At 33.0% G+C, this 15,920-nt stretch overlaps 21 non-coding genes across 21 annotated transcripts; all 21 read right to left on the bottom strand.

The window, feature by feature from the left end:
* Positions 1-522: 522 nt before the first annotated feature.
* TRNAW-CCA (transfer RNA tryptophan (anticodon CCA)) lies at positions 523-594 on the bottom strand. The gene has a single exon. It is a non-coding gene; the product is annotated as a tRNA-Trp (tRNA).
* A 1,211-nt stretch (positions 595-1,805) lies between these two features.
* On the bottom strand, positions 1,806-1,877 carry TRNAW-CCA (transfer RNA tryptophan (anticodon CCA)). Its single transcript has one exon. It is a non-coding gene; the product is annotated as a tRNA-Trp (tRNA).
* A 1,211-nt stretch (positions 1,878-3,088) lies between these two features.
* On the bottom strand, positions 3,089-3,160 carry TRNAW-CCA (transfer RNA tryptophan (anticodon CCA)). Its single transcript has one exon. It is a non-coding gene; the product is annotated as a tRNA-Trp (tRNA).
* A 575-nt stretch (positions 3,161-3,735) lies between these two features.
* On the bottom strand, positions 3,736-3,807 carry TRNAW-CCA (transfer RNA tryptophan (anticodon CCA)). The gene has a single exon. It is a non-coding gene; the product is annotated as a tRNA-Trp (tRNA).
* Positions 3,808-4,380: 573 nt separating this feature from the next.
* On the bottom strand, positions 4,381-4,452 carry TRNAW-CCA (transfer RNA tryptophan (anticodon CCA)). The gene has a single exon. It is a non-coding gene; the product is annotated as a tRNA-Trp (tRNA).
* Positions 4,453-5,027: 575 nt separating this feature from the next.
* Positions 5,028-5,099, bottom strand: TRNAW-CCA (transfer RNA tryptophan (anticodon CCA)). The gene has a single exon. It is a non-coding gene; the product is annotated as a tRNA-Trp (tRNA).
* A 1,211-nt stretch (positions 5,100-6,310) lies between these two features.
* On the bottom strand, positions 6,311-6,382 carry TRNAW-CCA (transfer RNA tryptophan (anticodon CCA)). Its single transcript has one exon. It is a non-coding gene; the product is annotated as a tRNA-Trp (tRNA).
* A 573-nt stretch (positions 6,383-6,955) lies between these two features.
* Positions 6,956-7,027, bottom strand: TRNAW-CCA (transfer RNA tryptophan (anticodon CCA)). The gene has a single exon. It is a non-coding gene; the product is annotated as a tRNA-Trp (tRNA).
* A 573-nt stretch (positions 7,028-7,600) lies between these two features.
* Positions 7,601-7,672, bottom strand: TRNAW-CCA (transfer RNA tryptophan (anticodon CCA)). The gene has a single exon. It is a non-coding gene; the product is annotated as a tRNA-Trp (tRNA).
* A 575-nt stretch (positions 7,673-8,247) lies between these two features.
* Positions 8,248-8,319, bottom strand: TRNAW-CCA (transfer RNA tryptophan (anticodon CCA)). Its single transcript has one exon. It is a non-coding gene; the product is annotated as a tRNA-Trp (tRNA).
* Positions 8,320-8,894: 575 nt separating this feature from the next.
* On the bottom strand, positions 8,895-8,966 carry TRNAW-CCA (transfer RNA tryptophan (anticodon CCA)). The gene has a single exon. It is a non-coding gene; the product is annotated as a tRNA-Trp (tRNA).
* Positions 8,967-9,531: 565 nt separating this feature from the next.
* On the bottom strand, positions 9,532-9,603 carry TRNAW-CCA (transfer RNA tryptophan (anticodon CCA)). Its single transcript has one exon. It is a non-coding gene; the product is annotated as a tRNA-Trp (tRNA).
* A 566-nt stretch (positions 9,604-10,169) lies between these two features.
* On the bottom strand, positions 10,170-10,241 carry TRNAW-CCA (transfer RNA tryptophan (anticodon CCA)). The gene has a single exon. It is a non-coding gene; the product is annotated as a tRNA-Trp (tRNA).
* Positions 10,242-10,814: 573 nt separating this feature from the next.
* TRNAW-CCA (transfer RNA tryptophan (anticodon CCA)) lies at positions 10,815-10,886 on the bottom strand. The gene has a single exon. It is a non-coding gene; the product is annotated as a tRNA-Trp (tRNA).
* Positions 10,887-11,459: 573 nt separating this feature from the next.
* TRNAW-CCA (transfer RNA tryptophan (anticodon CCA)) lies at positions 11,460-11,531 on the bottom strand. Its single transcript has one exon. It is a non-coding gene; the product is annotated as a tRNA-Trp (tRNA).
* Positions 11,532-12,095: 564 nt separating this feature from the next.
* On the bottom strand, positions 12,096-12,167 carry TRNAW-CCA (transfer RNA tryptophan (anticodon CCA)). The gene has a single exon. It is a non-coding gene; the product is annotated as a tRNA-Trp (tRNA).
* A 573-nt stretch (positions 12,168-12,740) lies between these two features.
* Positions 12,741-12,812, bottom strand: TRNAW-CCA (transfer RNA tryptophan (anticodon CCA)). Its single transcript has one exon. It is a non-coding gene; the product is annotated as a tRNA-Trp (tRNA).
* A 576-nt stretch (positions 12,813-13,388) lies between these two features.
* Positions 13,389-13,460, bottom strand: TRNAW-CCA (transfer RNA tryptophan (anticodon CCA)). Its single transcript has one exon. It is a non-coding gene; the product is annotated as a tRNA-Trp (tRNA).
* Positions 13,461-14,024: 564 nt separating this feature from the next.
* On the bottom strand, positions 14,025-14,096 carry TRNAW-CCA (transfer RNA tryptophan (anticodon CCA)). The gene has a single exon. It is a non-coding gene; the product is annotated as a tRNA-Trp (tRNA).
* A 575-nt stretch (positions 14,097-14,671) lies between these two features.
* TRNAW-CCA (transfer RNA tryptophan (anticodon CCA)) lies at positions 14,672-14,743 on the bottom strand. Its single transcript has one exon. It is a non-coding gene; the product is annotated as a tRNA-Trp (tRNA).
* Positions 14,744-15,309: 566 nt separating this feature from the next.
* On the bottom strand, positions 15,310-15,381 carry TRNAW-CCA (transfer RNA tryptophan (anticodon CCA)). The gene has a single exon. It is a non-coding gene; the product is annotated as a tRNA-Trp (tRNA).
* Between the last annotated feature and the right edge of the window lie 539 nt (positions 15,382-15,920).

Genomic DNA, 15,920 nt, shown 5'->3' with positions numbered 1-15,920 from the left:
TACTTTCTGTAAAAACTGAATCAAGAATTTGGTTATTGATAAGCAAACAAGCCCACATCTTTGCTTCCATAACCAAAGAATATGACTGTTTGTCTTTCCTTAAATGTAGTCATTATTCTTAGCAAAATAAGTAAGCTGAAAGGAAAAATTGATCAAAAAAATCAAATTACTTCTAAATGACTTACAAAATAAAGTAATTGTTGGTGTTAGCACTTATGTAAAATTTTGAAGATGTAAGTTACCGGAATTGAAATGATGCAATATGAAACAAAACTTAATCATAAAGAAACCAAGAGTACAGAGTATGCTTCAATGTCAAGATATGGTGATGTCAAATTAACTGGGTATTTTTTGTATAAGTATTATGAGAAATGAGCAGAATGGTCATTTATTATGAAACTGTGCAGGTGATATAGTTATCCATGTGAGCAAATATCACATTACAGAAGGTGGATGACAGACTTGGCAATTTGTTTCTTTTATGGTGTTTCATTTGGTAAATTTCATCTTCAAAATGGTAATTGACCCCAACGTGATTTGTACACGCAACCTTCTGATCTGGAGTCAGACGCGCTACCGTTGCGCCACGAGGTCATTTATGAGCAATGGTTTGTTTACTGATTGTGGTGCTTTAGACGATAAATATACTTTCTGTAAAAACTGAATCAAGAATTTGGTTATTGATAAGCAAACAAGCCCACATCTTTGCTTCCATAACCAAAGAATATGACTGTTTGTCTTTCCTTAAATGTAAAGTCATTATTCTTAGCAAAATAAGTAAGCTGAAAGGAAAAATTGATCAAAAAAATCAAATTACTTCTAAATGTCTTACAAAATAAAGTAATTGTTGGTGTTAACACTTATGTAAAATTTTGAAGATGTATGTTACCGGAATTGAAATGATGCAATATGAAACAAAACTTAATCATAAAGAAACCAAGAGTACAGAGTATGCTTCAATGTCAAGATATTGTGATGTCAAATTAACTGGGTATTTTTTGTATAAGTAGTATGAGAAATGAGCATTTATTATGAAACTGTGCAGGTGATATAGTTATCCTTGTGAGCAAATATCACATTACAGAAGGTGGATGACAGACTTGGCAATTTGTTTCTTTTATGGTGTTTCATTTGGTAAATTTCATCTTCAAAATGGTAATTGACCCCAACGTGATTTGAACACGCAACCTTATGATCTGGAGTCAGACGCACTTCTGTTGCGCAACAAGGTCATTTATGAGCAATGGTTTGTTTACTGATTGCGGTGCTTTAGACGATAAATATACTTTCTGTAAAAACTGAATCAAGAATTTGGTTATTGATAAGCAAACAAGCCCACATCTTTGCTTCCATAACCAAAGAATATGACTGTTTGTCTTTCCTTAAATGTAGTCATTATTCTTAGCAAAATAAGTAAGCTGAAAGGAAAAATTGATCAAAAAAATCAAATTACTTCTAAATGACTTACAAAATAAAGTAATTGTTGGTGTTAGCACTTATGTAAAATTTTGAAGATGTAAGTTACCGGAATTGAAATGATGCAATATGAAACAAAACTTAATCATAAAGAAACCAAGAGTACAGAGTATGCTTCAATGTCAAGATATGGTGATGTCAAATTAACTGGGTATTTTTTGTATAAGTATTATGAGAAATGAGCAGAATGGGCATTTATTATGAAACTGTGCAGGTGATATAGTTATCCCTGTGAGCAAATATCACATTACAGAAGGTGGATGACAGACTTGGCAATTTGTTTCTTTTATGGTGTTTCATTTGGTAAATTTCATCTTCAAAATGGTAATTGACCCCGACGTGATTTGTACACGTAACCTTCTGATCTGGAGTCAGACACGCTACCGTTGCGCCACGAGGTCATTTATGAGCAATGGTTTGTTTACTGATTGCGGTGCTTTAGACGATAAATATACTTTCTGTAAAAACTGAATCAAGAATTTGGTTATTGATAAGCAAACAAGCCCACATCTTTGCTTCCATAACCAAAGAATATGACTGTTTGTCTTTCCTTAAATGTAAAGTCATTATTCTTAGCAAAATAAGTAAGCTGAAAGGAAAAATTGATCAAAAAAATCAAATTACTTCTAAATGTCTTACAAAATAAAGTAATTGTTGGTGTTAACACTTATGTAAAATTTTGAAGATGTAAGTTACCGGAATTGAAATGATGCAATATGAAACAAAACTTAATCATAAAGAAACCAAGAGTACAGAGTATGCTTCAATGTCAAGATATGGAGATGTCAAATTAACTGGGTATTTTTTGTATAAGTAGTATGAGAAATGAGCATTTATTATGAAACTGTGCAGGTGATATAGTTATCCTTGTGAGCAAATATCACATTACAGAAGGTGGATGACAGACTTGGCAATTTGTTTCTTTTATGGTGTTTCATTTGGTAAATTTCATCTTCAAAATGGTAATTGACCCCAACGTGATTTGAACACGCAACCTTATGATCTGGAATCAGACGCACTTCTGTTGCGCAACAAGGTCATTTATGAGCAATGGTTTGTTTACTGATTGCGGTGCTTTAGACGATAAATATACTTTCTGTAAAAACTGAATCAAGAATTTGGTTATTGATAAGCAAACAAGCCCACATCTTTGCTTCCATAACCAAAGAATATGACTGTTTGTCTTTCCTTAAATGTAGTCATTATTCTTAGCAAAATAAGTAAGCTGAAAGGAAAAATTGATCAAAAAAATCAAATTACTTCTAAATGACTTACAAAATAAAGTAATTGTTGGTGTTAGCACTTATGTAAAATTTTGAAGATGTAAGTTACCGGAATTGAAATGATGCAATATGAAACAAAACTTAATCATAAAGAAACCAAGAGTACAGAGTATGCTTCAATGTCAAGATATGGTGATGTCAAATTAACTGGGTATTTTTTGTATAAGTATTATGAGAAATGAGCAGAATGGGCATTTATTATGAAACTGTGCAGGTGATATAGTTATCCCTGTGAGCAAATATCACATTACAGAAGGTGGATGACAGACTTGGCAATTTGTTTCTTTTATGGTGTTTCATTTGGTAAATTTCATCTTCAAAATGGTAATTGACCCCGACGTGATTTGTACACGTAACCTTCTGATCTGGAGTCAGACGCGCTACCGTTGCGCCACGAGGTCATTTATGAGCAATGGTTTGTTTACTGATTGCGGTGCTTTAGACGATAAATATACTTTCTGTAAAAACTGAATCAAGAATTTGGTTATTGATAAGCAAACAAGCCCACATCTTTGCTTCCATAACCAAAGAATATGACTGTTTGTCTTTCCTTAAATGTAAAGTCATTATTCTTAGCAAAATAAGTAAGCTGAAAGGAAAAATTGATCAAAAAAATCAAATTACTTCTAAATGTCTTACAAAATAAAGTAATTGTTGGTGTTAACACTTATGTAAAATTTTGAAGATGTAAGTTACCGGAATTGAAATGATGCAATATGAAACAAAACTTAATCATAAAGAAACCAAGAGTACAGAGTATGCTTCAATGTCAAGATATGGTGATGTCAAATTAACTGGGTATTTTTTGTATAAGTATTATGAGAAATGAGCAGAATGGGCATTTATTATGAAACTGTGCAGGTGATATAGTTATCCCTGTGAGCAAATATCACATTACAGTAGGTGGATGACAGACTTGGCAATTTGTTTCTTTTATGGTGTTTCATTTGGTAAATTTCATCTTCAAAATGGTAATTGACCCCGACGTGATTTGAACACGCAACCTTCTGATTTGGATTCAGACGCGCTACCATTGCGCCACGAGGTCATTTATGAGCAATGGTTTGTTTACTGATTGCGGTGCTTTAGACGATAAATATACTTTCTGTAAAAACTGAATCAAGAATTTGGTTATTGATAAGCAAACAAGCTCACATCTTTGCTTCCATAACCAAAGAATATGACTGTTTGTCTTTCCTTAAATGTAGTCATTATTCTTAGCAAAATAAGTAAGCTGAAAGGAAAAATTGATCAAAAAAATCAAATTACTTCTAAATGTCTTACAAAATAAAGTAATTGTTGGTGTTAGCACTTATGTTAAATTTTGAAGTTGTAAGTGACCGGAATTGAAATGATGCAATATGAAACAAAACTTAATCATAAAGAAACCAAGAGTACAGAGTATGCTTCAATGTCAAGATATGGTGATGTCCAATTAACTGGGTATTTTTTGTATAAGTATTATGAGAAAGGAGCAGAATGGGCATTTATTATGAAACTGTGCAGGTGATATAGTTATACCTGTGAGCAAATATCACATTACAGAAGGTGGATGACAGACTTGGCAATTTGTTTCTTTTATGGTGTTTCATTTGGTAAATTTCATCTTCAAAATGGTAATTGACCCCGACGTGATTTGAACACGCAACCTTCTGATCTGGAGTCAGACGCGCTACCGTTGCGCCACGAGGTCATTTATGAGCAATAGTTTGTTTACTGATTGCGGTGCTTTAGACGATAAATATACTTTCTGTAAAAACTGAATCAAGAATTTGGTTATTGATAAGCAAACAAGCCCACATCTTTGCTTCCATAACCAAAGAATATGACTGTTTGTCTTTCCTTAAATGTAAAGTCATTATTCTTAGCAAAATAAGTAAGCTGAAAGGAAAAATTGTTCAAAAAAATCAAATTACTTCTAAATGTCTTACAAATTAAAGTAATTGTTGGTGTTAGCACTTATGTAAAATTTTAAAGATGTAAGTTACCGGAATTGAAATGATGCAATATGAAACAAAACTTAATCATAAAGAAACCAAGAGTACAGAGTATGCTTCAATGTCAAGATATGGTGATGTCAAATTAACTGGGTATTTTTTGTATAAGTATTATGAGAAATGAGCAGAATGGGCATTTATTATGAAACTGTGCAGGTGATATAGTTATCCCTGTGAGCAAATATCACATTACAGAAGGTGGATGACAGACTTGGCAATTTGTTTCTTTTATGGTGTTTCATTTGGTAAATTTCATCTTCAAAATGGTAATTGACCCCGATGTGATTTGTACACGCAACCTTCTGATCTGGAGTCAGACGCGCTACCGTTGCGCCACGAGGTCATTTATGAGCAATGGTTTGTTTACTGATTGCGGTGCTTTAGACGATAAATATACTTTCTGTAAAAACTGAATCAAGAATTTGGTTATTGATAAGCAAACAAGCCCACATCTTTGCTTCCATAACCAAAGAATATGACTGTTTGTCTTTCCTTAAATGTAAAGTCATTATTCTTAGCAAAATAAGTAAGCTGAAAGGAAAAATTGATCAAAAAAATCAAATTACTTCTAAATGTCTTACAAAATAAAGTAATTGTTGGTGTTAACACTTATGTTAAATTTTGAAGATGTAAGTTACCGGAATTGAAATGATGCAATATGAAACAAAACTTAATCATAAAGAAACCAAGAGTACAGAGTATGCTTCAATGTCAAGATATGGTGATGTCAAATTAACTGGGTATTTTTTGTATAAGTAGTATGAGAAATGAGCATTTATTATGAAACTGTGCAGGTGATATAGTTATCCATGTGAGCAAATATCACATTACAGAAGATGGATGACAGACTTGGCAATTTGTTTCTTTTATGGTGTTTCATTTGGTAAATTTCATCTTCAAAATGGTAATTGACCCCATCGTGATTTGAACACGCAACCTTCTGATCTGGAGTCAGACGCACTACTGTTGCGCCACAAGGTCATTTATGAGCAATGGTTTGTTTACTGATTGCGGTGCTTTAGACGATAAATATACTTTCTGTAAAAACTGAATCAAGAATTTGGTTATTGATAAGCAAACAAGCCCACATCTTTGCTTCCATAACCAAAGAATATGACTGTTTGTCTTTCCTTAAATGTAGTCATTATTCTTAGCAAAATAAGTAAGCTGAAAGGAAAAATTGATCAAAAAAATCAAATTACTTCTAAATGACTTACAAAATAAAGTAATTGTTGGTGTTAGCACTTATGTAAAATTTTGAAGATGTAAGTTACCGGAATTGAAATGATGCAATATGAAACAAAACTTAATCATAAAGAAACCAAGAGTACAGAGTATGCTTCAATGTCAAGATATGGTGATGTCAAATTAACTGGGTATTTTTTGTATAAGTATTATGAGAAATGAGCAGAATGGGCATTTATTATGAAACTGTGCAGGTGATATAGTTATCCCTGTGAGCAAATATCACATTACAGAAGGTGGATGACAGACTTGGTAATTTGTTTCTTTTATGGTGTTTCATTTGGTAAATTTCATCTTCAAAATGGTAATTGACCCCGACGTGATTTGAACACGCAACCTTCTGATCTGGAGTCAGACGCGCTACCATTGCGCCACGAGGTCATTTATGAGCAATGGTTTGTTTACTGATTGCGGTGCTTTAGACGATAAATATACTTTCTGTAAAAACTGAATCAAGAATTTGGTTATTGATAAGCAAACAAGCTCACATCTTTGCTTCCATAACCAAAGAATATGACTGTTTGTCTTTCCTTAAATGTAGTCATTATTCTTAGCAAAATAAGTAAGCTGAAAGGAAAAATTGATCAAAAAAATCAAATTACTTCTAAATGTCTTACAAAATAAAGTAATTGTTGGTGTTAGCACTTACGTAAAATTTTGAAGTTGTAAGTGACCGGAATTGAAATGATGCAATATGAAACAAAACTTAATCATAAAGAAACCAAGAGTACAGAGTATGCTTCAATGTCAAGATATGGTGATATCCAATTAACTGGGTATTTTTTGTATAAGTATTATGAGAAATGAGCAGAATGGGCATTTATTATGAAACTGTGCAGGTGATATAGTTATCCCTGTGAGCAAATATCACATTACAGAAGGTGGATGACAGACTTGGCAATTTGTTTCTTTTATGGTGTTTCATTTGGTAAATTTCATCTTCAAAATGGTAATTGACCCCGACGTGATTTGAACACGCAACCTTCTGATCTGGAGTCAGACGCGCTACCGTTGTGCCACGAGGTCATTTATGAGCAATGGTTTGTTTACTGATTGCGGTGCTTTAGACGATAAATATACTTTCTGTAAAAACTGAATCAAGAATTTGGTTATTGATAAGCAAACAAGCCCACATCTTTGCTTCCATAACCAAAGAATATGACTGTTTGTCTTTCCTTAAATGTAGTCATTATTCTTAGCAAAATAAGTAAGCTGAAAGGAAAAATTGATAAAAAAAATCAAATTACTTCTAAATGTCTTACAAAATAAAGTAATTGTTGGTGTTAGCACTTATGTAAAATTTTGAAGTTGTAAGTGACCGGAATTGAAATGATGCAATATGAAACAAAACTTAATCATAAAGAAACCAAGAGTACAGAGTATGCTTCAATGTCAAGATATGGTGATGTCCAATTAACTGGGTATTTTTTGTATAAGTATTATGAGAAATGAGCAGAATGGGCATTTATTATGAAACTGTGCAGGTGATATAGTTATAACTGTGAGCAAATATCACATTACAGAAGGTGGATGACAGACTTGGCAATTTGTTTCTTTTATGGTGTTTCATTTGGTAAATTTCATCTTCAAAACGTTAATTGACCCCGACGGGATTTGAACACGCAACCTTCTGATCTGGAGTCAGACGCGCTACCGTTGCGCCACGAGGTCATTTATGAGCAATAGTTTGTTTACTGATTGCGGTGCTTTAGATGATAAATATACTTTCTGTAAAAACTGAATCAAGAATTTGGTTATTGATAAGCAAACAAGCCCACATCTTTGCTTCCATAACCAAAGAATATGACTGTTTGTTTTTCCTTAAATGTAAAGTCATTATTCTTAGCAAAATAAGTAAGCTGAAAGGAAAAATTGATCAAAAAAATCAAATTACTTCTAAATGTCTTACAAAATAAAGTAATTGTTGGTGTTAGTACTTATGTAAAATTTTGAAGATGTAAGTTACCGGAATTGAAATGATGCAATATGAAACAAAACTTAATCATAAAGAAACCAAGAGTACAGAGTATGCTTCAATGTCAAGATATGGTGATGTCAAATTAACTGGGTATTTTTTGTATAAGTATTATGAGAAATGAGCAGAATGGGCATTTATTATGAAACTGTGCAGGTGATATAGTTATCCCTGTGAGCAAATATCACATTACAGAAGGTGGATGACAGACTTGGCAATTTGTTTCTTTTATGGTGTTTCATTTGGTAAATTTCATCTTCAAAATGGTAATTGACCCCGACGTGATTTGAACACGCAACCTTCTGATCTGGAGTCAGACGCGCTACCGTTGCGCCACGAGGTCATTTATGAGCAATGGTTTGTTTACTGATTGCGGTGCTTTAGACGATAAATATACTTTCTGTAAAAACTGAATCAAGAATTTGGTTATTGATAAGCAAACAAGCCCACATCTTTGCTTCCATAACCAAAGAATATGACTGTTTGTCTTTCCTTAAATGTAAAGTCATTATTCTTAGCAAAATAAGTAAGCTGAAAGGAAAAGTTGATCAAAAAAATTAAATTACTTCTAAATGTCTTACAAAATAAAGTAATTGTTGGTGTTAACACTTATGTAAAATTTGGAAGATGTAAGTTACCGGAATTGAAATGATGCAATATGAAACAAAACTTAATCATAAAGAAACCAAGAGTACAGAGTATGCTTCAATGTCAAGATATGGTGATGTCAAATTAACTGGGTATTTTTTGTATAAGTAGTATGAGAAATGAGCAGAATGGGCATTTATTATGAAACTGTGCAGGTGATATAGTTATCCCTGTGAGCAAATATCACATTACAGAAGGTGGATGACAGACTTGGCAATTTGTTTCTTTTATGGTGTTTCATTTGGTAAATTTCATCTTCAAAATGGTAATTGACCCCAACGTGATTTGAACACGCAACCTTCTGATCTGGAGTCAGACGCGCTACTGTTGCGCCACAAGGTCATTTATGAGCAATGGTTTGTTTACTGATTGCGGTGCTTTAGACGATAAATATACTTTCTGTAAAAACTGAATCAAGAATTTGGTTATTGACAAGCCCACATCTTTGCTTCCATAACCAAAGAATATGACTGTTTGTCTTTCCTTAAATGTAGTCATTATTCTTAGCAAAATAAGTAAGCTGAAAGGAAAAATTGATCAAAAAAATCAAATTACTTCTAAATGTCTTACAAAATAAAGTAATTGTTGGTGTTAGCACTTATGTAAAATTTTGAAGTTGTAAGTGACCGGAATTGAAATGATGCAATATGAAACAAAACTTAATCATAAAGAAACCAAGAGTACAGAGTATGCTTCAATGTCAAGATATGGTGATGTCCAATTAACTGGGTATTTTTTGTATAAGTATTATGAGAAATGAGCAGAATGGGCATTTATTATGAAACTGTGCAGGTGATATAGTTATACCTGTGAGCAAATATCACATTACAGAAGGTGGATGACAGACTTGGCAATTTGTTTCTTTTATGGTGTTTCATTTGGTAAATTTCATCTTCAAAATGGTAATTGACCCTGACGTGATTTGAACACGCAACCTTCTGATCTGGAGTCAGACGCGCTACCGTTGCGCCACGAGGTCATTTATGAGCAATAGTTTGTTTACTGATTGCGGTGCTTTAGACGATAAATATACTTTCTGTAAAAACTGAATCAAGAATTTGGTTATTGATAAGCAAACAAGCCCACATCTTTGCTTCCATAACCAAAGAATATGACTGTTTGTCTTTCCTTAAATGTAAAGTCATTATTCTTAGCAAAATAAGTAAGCTGAAAGGAAAAATTGATCAAAAAAATCAAATTACTTCTAAATGTCTTACAAAATAAAGTAATTGTTGGTGTTAGCACTTATGTAAAATTTTGAAGATGTAAGTTACCGGAATTGAAATGATGCAATATGAAACAAAACTTAATCGTAAAGAAACCAAGAGTACAGAGTATGCTTCAATGTCAAGATATGGTGATGTCAAATTAACTGGGTATTTTTTGTATAAGTATTATGAGAAATGAGCATTTATTATGAAACTGTGCAGGTGATATAGTTATCCCTGTGAGCAAATATCACATTACAGAAGGTGGATGACAGACTTGGCAATTTGTTTCTTTTATGGTGTTTCATTTGGTAAATTTCATCTTCAAAATGGTAATTGACCCCGACGTGATTTGAACACGCAACCTTCTGATCTGGAGTCAGACGCGCTACCGTTGCGCCACGAGGTCATTTATGAGCAATGGTTTGTTTACTGATTGCGGTGCTTTAGACGATAAATATACTTTCTGTAAAAACTGAATCAAGAATTTGGTTATTGATAAGCAAACAAGCTCACATCTTTGCTTCCATAACCAAAGAATATGACTGTTTGTCTTTCCTTAAATGTAGTCATTATTCTTAGCAAAATAAGTAAGCTGAAAGGAAAAATTGATCAAAAAAATCAAATTACTTCTAAATGTCTTACAAAATAAAGTAATTGTTGGTGTTAGCACTTATGTAAAATTTTGAAGTTGTAAGTGACCGGAATTGAAATGATGCAATATGAAACAAAACTTAATCATAAAGAAACCAAGAGTACAGAGTATGCTTCAATGTCAAGATATGGTGATATCCAATTAACTGGGTATTTTTTGTATAAGTATTATGAGAAATGAGCAGAATGGGCATTTATTATGAAACTGTGCAGGTGATATAGTTATCCCTGTGAGCAAATATCACATTACAGAAGGTGGATGACAGACTTGGCAATTTGTTTCTTTTATGGTGTTTCATTTGGTAAATTTCATCTTCAAAATGGTAATTGACCCCGACGTGATTTGAACACGCAACCTTCTGATCTGGAGTCAGACGCGCTACCGTTGCGCCACGAGGTCATTTATGAGCAATGGTTTGTTTACTGATTGCGGTGCTTTAGACGATAAATATACTTTCTGTAAAAACTGAATCAAGAATTTGGTTATTGATAAGCAAACAAGCCCACATCTTTGCTTCCATAACCAAAGAATATGACTGTTTGTCTTTCCTTAAATGTAGTCATTATTCTTAGCAAAATAAGTAAGCTGAAAGGAAAAATTGATAAAAAAAATCAAATTACTTCTAAATGTCTTACAAAATAAAGTAATTGTTGGTGTTAGCACTTATGTAAAATTTTGAAGTTGTAAGTGACCGGAATTGAAATGATGCAATATGAAACAAAACTTAATCATAAAGAAACCAAGAGTACAGAGTATGCTTCAATGTCAAGATATGGTGATGTCCAATTAACTGGGTATTTTTTGTATAAGTATTATGAGAAATGAGCAGAATGGGCATTTATTATGAAACTGTGCAGGTGATATAGTTATCCCTGTGAGCAAATATCACATTACAGAAGGTGGATGACAGACTTGGCAATTTGTTTCTTTTATGGTGTTTCATTTGGTAAATTTCATCTTCAAAATGGTAATTGACCCCGACGTGATTTGAACACGCAACCTTCTGATCTGGAGTCAGACGCGCTACCGTTGCGCCACAAGGTCATTTATGAGCAATGGTTTGTTTACTGATTGCGGTGCTTTAGACGATAAATATACTTTCTGTAAAAACTGAATCAAGAATTTGGTTATTGATAAGCAAACAAGCCCACATCTTTGCTTCCATAACCAAAGAATATGACTGTTTGTCTTTCCTTAAATGTAGTCATTATTCTTAGCAAAATAAGTAAGCTGAAAGGAAAAATTGATCAAAAAAATCAAATTACTTCTAAATGTCTTACAAAATAAAGTAATTGTTGGTGTTAGCACTTATGTAAAATTTTGAAGTTGTAAGTGACCGGAATTGAAATGATGCAATATGAAACAAAACTTAATCATAAAGAAACCAAGAGTACAGAGTATGCTTCAATGTCAAGATATGGTGATGTCCAATTAACTGGGTATTTTTTGTATAAGTATTATGAGAAATGAGCATTTATTATGAAACTGGGCAGGTGATATAGTTATACCTGTGAGCAAATATCACATTACAGAAGGTGGATGAGAGACTTGGCAATTTGTTTCTTTTATGGTGTTTCATTTGGTAAATTTCATCTTCAAAATGGTAATTGACCCCGACGTGATTTGAACACGCAACCTTCTGATCTGGAGTCAGACGCGCTACCGTTGCGCCACAAGGTCATTTATGAGCAATGGTTTGTTTACTGATTGCGGTGCTTTAGACGATAAATATACTTTCTGTAAAAACTGAATCAAGAATTTGGTTATTGATGAGCAAACAAGCCCACATCTTTGCTTCCATAACCAAAGAATATGACTGTTTGTCTTTCCTTAAATGTAGTCATTATTCTTAGCAAAATAAGTAAGCTGAAAGGAAAAATTGATCAAAAAAATCAAATTACTTCTAAATGTCTTACAAAATAAAGTAATTGTTGGTGTTAGCACTTATGTAAAATTTTGAAGTTGTAAGTGACCGGAATTGAAATGATGCAATATGAAACAAAACTTAATCATAAAGAAACCAAGAGTACAGAGTATGCTTCAATGTCAAGATATGGTGATGTCAAATTAACTGGGTATTTTTTGTATAAGTATTATGAGAAATGAGCAGAATGGGCATTTATTATGAAACTGTGCAGGTGATATAGTTATCCCTGTGAGCAAATATCACATTACAGAAGGTGGATGACAGACTTGGCAATTTGTTTCTTTTATGGTGATTCATTTGGTAAATTTCATCTTCAAAATGGTAATTAACCCCGACGTGATTTGAACACGCATCCTTCTCATCTGGAGTCAGACACGCTACCGTTGCGCCACGAGGTCATTTATGAGCAATGGTTTGTTTACTGATTGCGGTGCTTTAGACGATAAATATACTTTCTGTAAAAACTGAATCAAGAATTTGGTTATTGATAAGTAAACAAGCCCACATCTTTGCTTCCATAACCAAAGAATATGACTGTTTGTCTTTCCTTAAATGTAAAGTCATTATTCTTAGCAAAATAAGTAAGCTGAAAGGAAAAATTGATCAAAAAAAATCAAATTACTTCTAAATGTCTTACAAAATAAAGTAATTGTTGGTGTTAGCACTTATGTAAAATTTTGAAGTTGTAAGTGACCGGAATTGAAATGATGCAATATGAAACAAAACTTAATCATAAAGAAACCAAGAGTACAGAGTATGCTTCAATGTCAAGATATGGTGATGTCCAATTAACTGGGTATTTTTTGTATAAGTATTATGAGAAATGAGCAGAATGGGCATTTATTATGAAACTGTGCAGGTGATATAGTTATCCCTGTGAGCAAATATCACATTACAGAAGGTGGATGACAGACTTGGCAATTTGTTTCTTTTATGGTGTTTCATTTGGTAAATTTCATCTTCAAAATGGTAATTGACCCCGACGTGATTTGAACACGCAACCTTCTGATCTGGAGTCAGACGCGCTACCGTTGCGCCACGAGGTCATTTATGAGCAATGGTTTGTTTACTGATTGCGGTGCTTTAGACGATAAATATACTTTCTGTAAAAACTGAATCAAGAATTTGGTTATTGATAAGCAAACAAGCCCACATCTTTGCTTCCATAACCAAAGAATATGACTGTTTGTCTTTCCTTAAATGTAGTCATTATTCTTAGCAAAATAAGTAAGCTGAAAGGAAAAATTGATCAAAAAAATCAAATTACTTCTAAATGTCTTACAAAATAAAGTAATTGTTGGTGTTAGCACTTATGTAAAATTTTGAAGTTGTAAGTGACCGGAATTGAAATGATGCAATATGAAACAAAACTTAATCATAAAGAAACCAAGAGTACAGAGTATGCTTCAATGTCAAGATATGGTGATGTCCAATTAACTGGGTATTTTTTGTATAAGTATTATGAGAAATGAGCATTTATTATGAAACTGTGCAGGTGATATAGTTATACCTGTGAGCAAATATCACATTACAGAAGGTGGATGACAGACTTGGCAATTTGTTTCTTTTATGGTGTTTCATTTGGTAAATTTCATCTTCAAAATGGTAATTGACCCCGACGTGATTTGAACACGCAACCTTCTGATCTGGAGTCAGACGCGCTACCGTTGCGCCACGAGGTCATTTATGAGCAATAGTTTGTTTACTGATTGCGGTGCTTTAGACGATAAATATACTTTCTGTAAAAACTGAATCAAGAATTTGGTTATTGATAAGCAAACAAGCCCACATCTTTGCTTCCATAACCAAAGAATATGACTGTTTGTCTTTCCTTAAATGTAGTCATTATTCTTAGCAAAATAAGTAAGCTGAAAGGAAAAATTGATCAAAAAAAATCAAATTACTTCTAAATGTCTTACAAAATAAAGTAATTGTTGGTGTTAGCACTTATGTAAAATTTTGAAGTTGTAAGTGACCGGAATTGAAATGATGCAATATGAAACAAAACCTTAATCATAAAGAAACCAAGAGTACAGAGTATGCTTCAATGTCAAGATATGGTGATGTCAAATTAACTGGGTATTTTTTGTATAAGTATTATGAGAAATGAGCAGAATGGGCATTTATTATGAAACTGTGCAGGTGATATAGTTATCCCTGTGAGCAAATATCACATTACAGAAGGTGGATGACAGACTTGGCAATTTGTTTCTTTTATGGTGTTTCATTTGGTAAATTTCATCTTCAAAATGGTAATTGACCCCGACGTGATTTGAACACGCATCCTTCTCATCTGGAGTCAGACGCGCTACCGTTGCGCCACGAGGTCATTTATGAGCAATGGTTTGTTTACTGATTGCGGTGCTTTAGACGATAAATATACTTTCTGTAAAAACTGAATCAAGAATTTGGTTATTGATAAGTAAACAAGCCCACATCTTTGCTTCCATAACCAAAGAATATGACTGTTTGTCTTTCCTTAAATGTAAAGTCATTATTCTTAGCAAAATAAGTAAGCTGAAAGGAAAAATTGATCAAAAAAATCAAATTACTTCTAAATGTCTTACAAAATAAAGTAATTGTTGGTGTTAGCACTTATGTAAAATTTTGAAGTTGTAAGTGACCGGAATTGAAATGATGCAATATGAAACAAAACTTAATCATAAAGAAACCAAGAGTACAGAGTATGCTTCAATGTCAAGATATGGTGATGTCCAATTAACTGGGTATTTTTTGTATAAGTATTATGAGAAATGAGCATTTATTATGAAACTGTGCAGGTGATATAGTTATCCCTGTGAGCAAATATCACATTACAGAAGGTGGATGACAGACTTGGCAATTTGTTTCTTTTATGGTGTTTCATTTGGTAAATTTCATCTTCAAAATGGTAATTGACCCCGACGTGATTTGTACACGCAACCTTCTGATCTGGAGTCAGACGCGCTACCGTTGCGCAACGAGGTCATTTATGAGCAATGGTTTGTTTACTGATTGCGGTGCTTTAGACGATAAATATACTTTCTGTAAAAACTGAATCAAGAATTTGGTTATTGATAAGCAAACAAGCCCACATCTTTGCTTCCATAACCAAAGAATATGACTGTTTGTTTTTCCTTAAATGTAAAGTCATTATTCTTAGCAAAATAAGTAAGCTGAAAGGAAAAATTGATCAAAAAAATCAAATTACTTCTAAATGTCTTACAAAATAAAGTAATTGTTGGTGTTAGTACTTATGTAAAATTTTGAAGATGTAAGTTACCGGAATTGAAATGATGCAATATGAAACAAAACTTAATCATAAAGAAACCAAGAGTACAGAGTATGCTTCAATGTCAAGATATGGTGATGTCAAATTAACTGGGTATTTTTTGTATAAGTATTATGAGAAATGAGCAGAATGGGCATTTATTATGAAACTGTGCAGGTGATATAGTTATCCCTGTGAGCAAATATCACATTACAGAAGGTGGATGACAGACTTGGCAATTTGTTTCTTTTATGGT

Source organism: Pseudophryne corroboree, chromosome 6 (assembly GCF_028390025.1).
Source record: "Pseudophryne corroboree isolate aPseCor3 chromosome 6, aPseCor3.hap2, whole genome shotgun sequence".
In the NCBI taxonomy this organism is placed as follows: domain Eukaryota; kingdom Metazoa; phylum Chordata; class Amphibia; order Anura; family Myobatrachidae; genus Pseudophryne; species Pseudophryne corroboree.
This window is presented reverse-complemented; position numbering and strand designations above follow the sequence as displayed.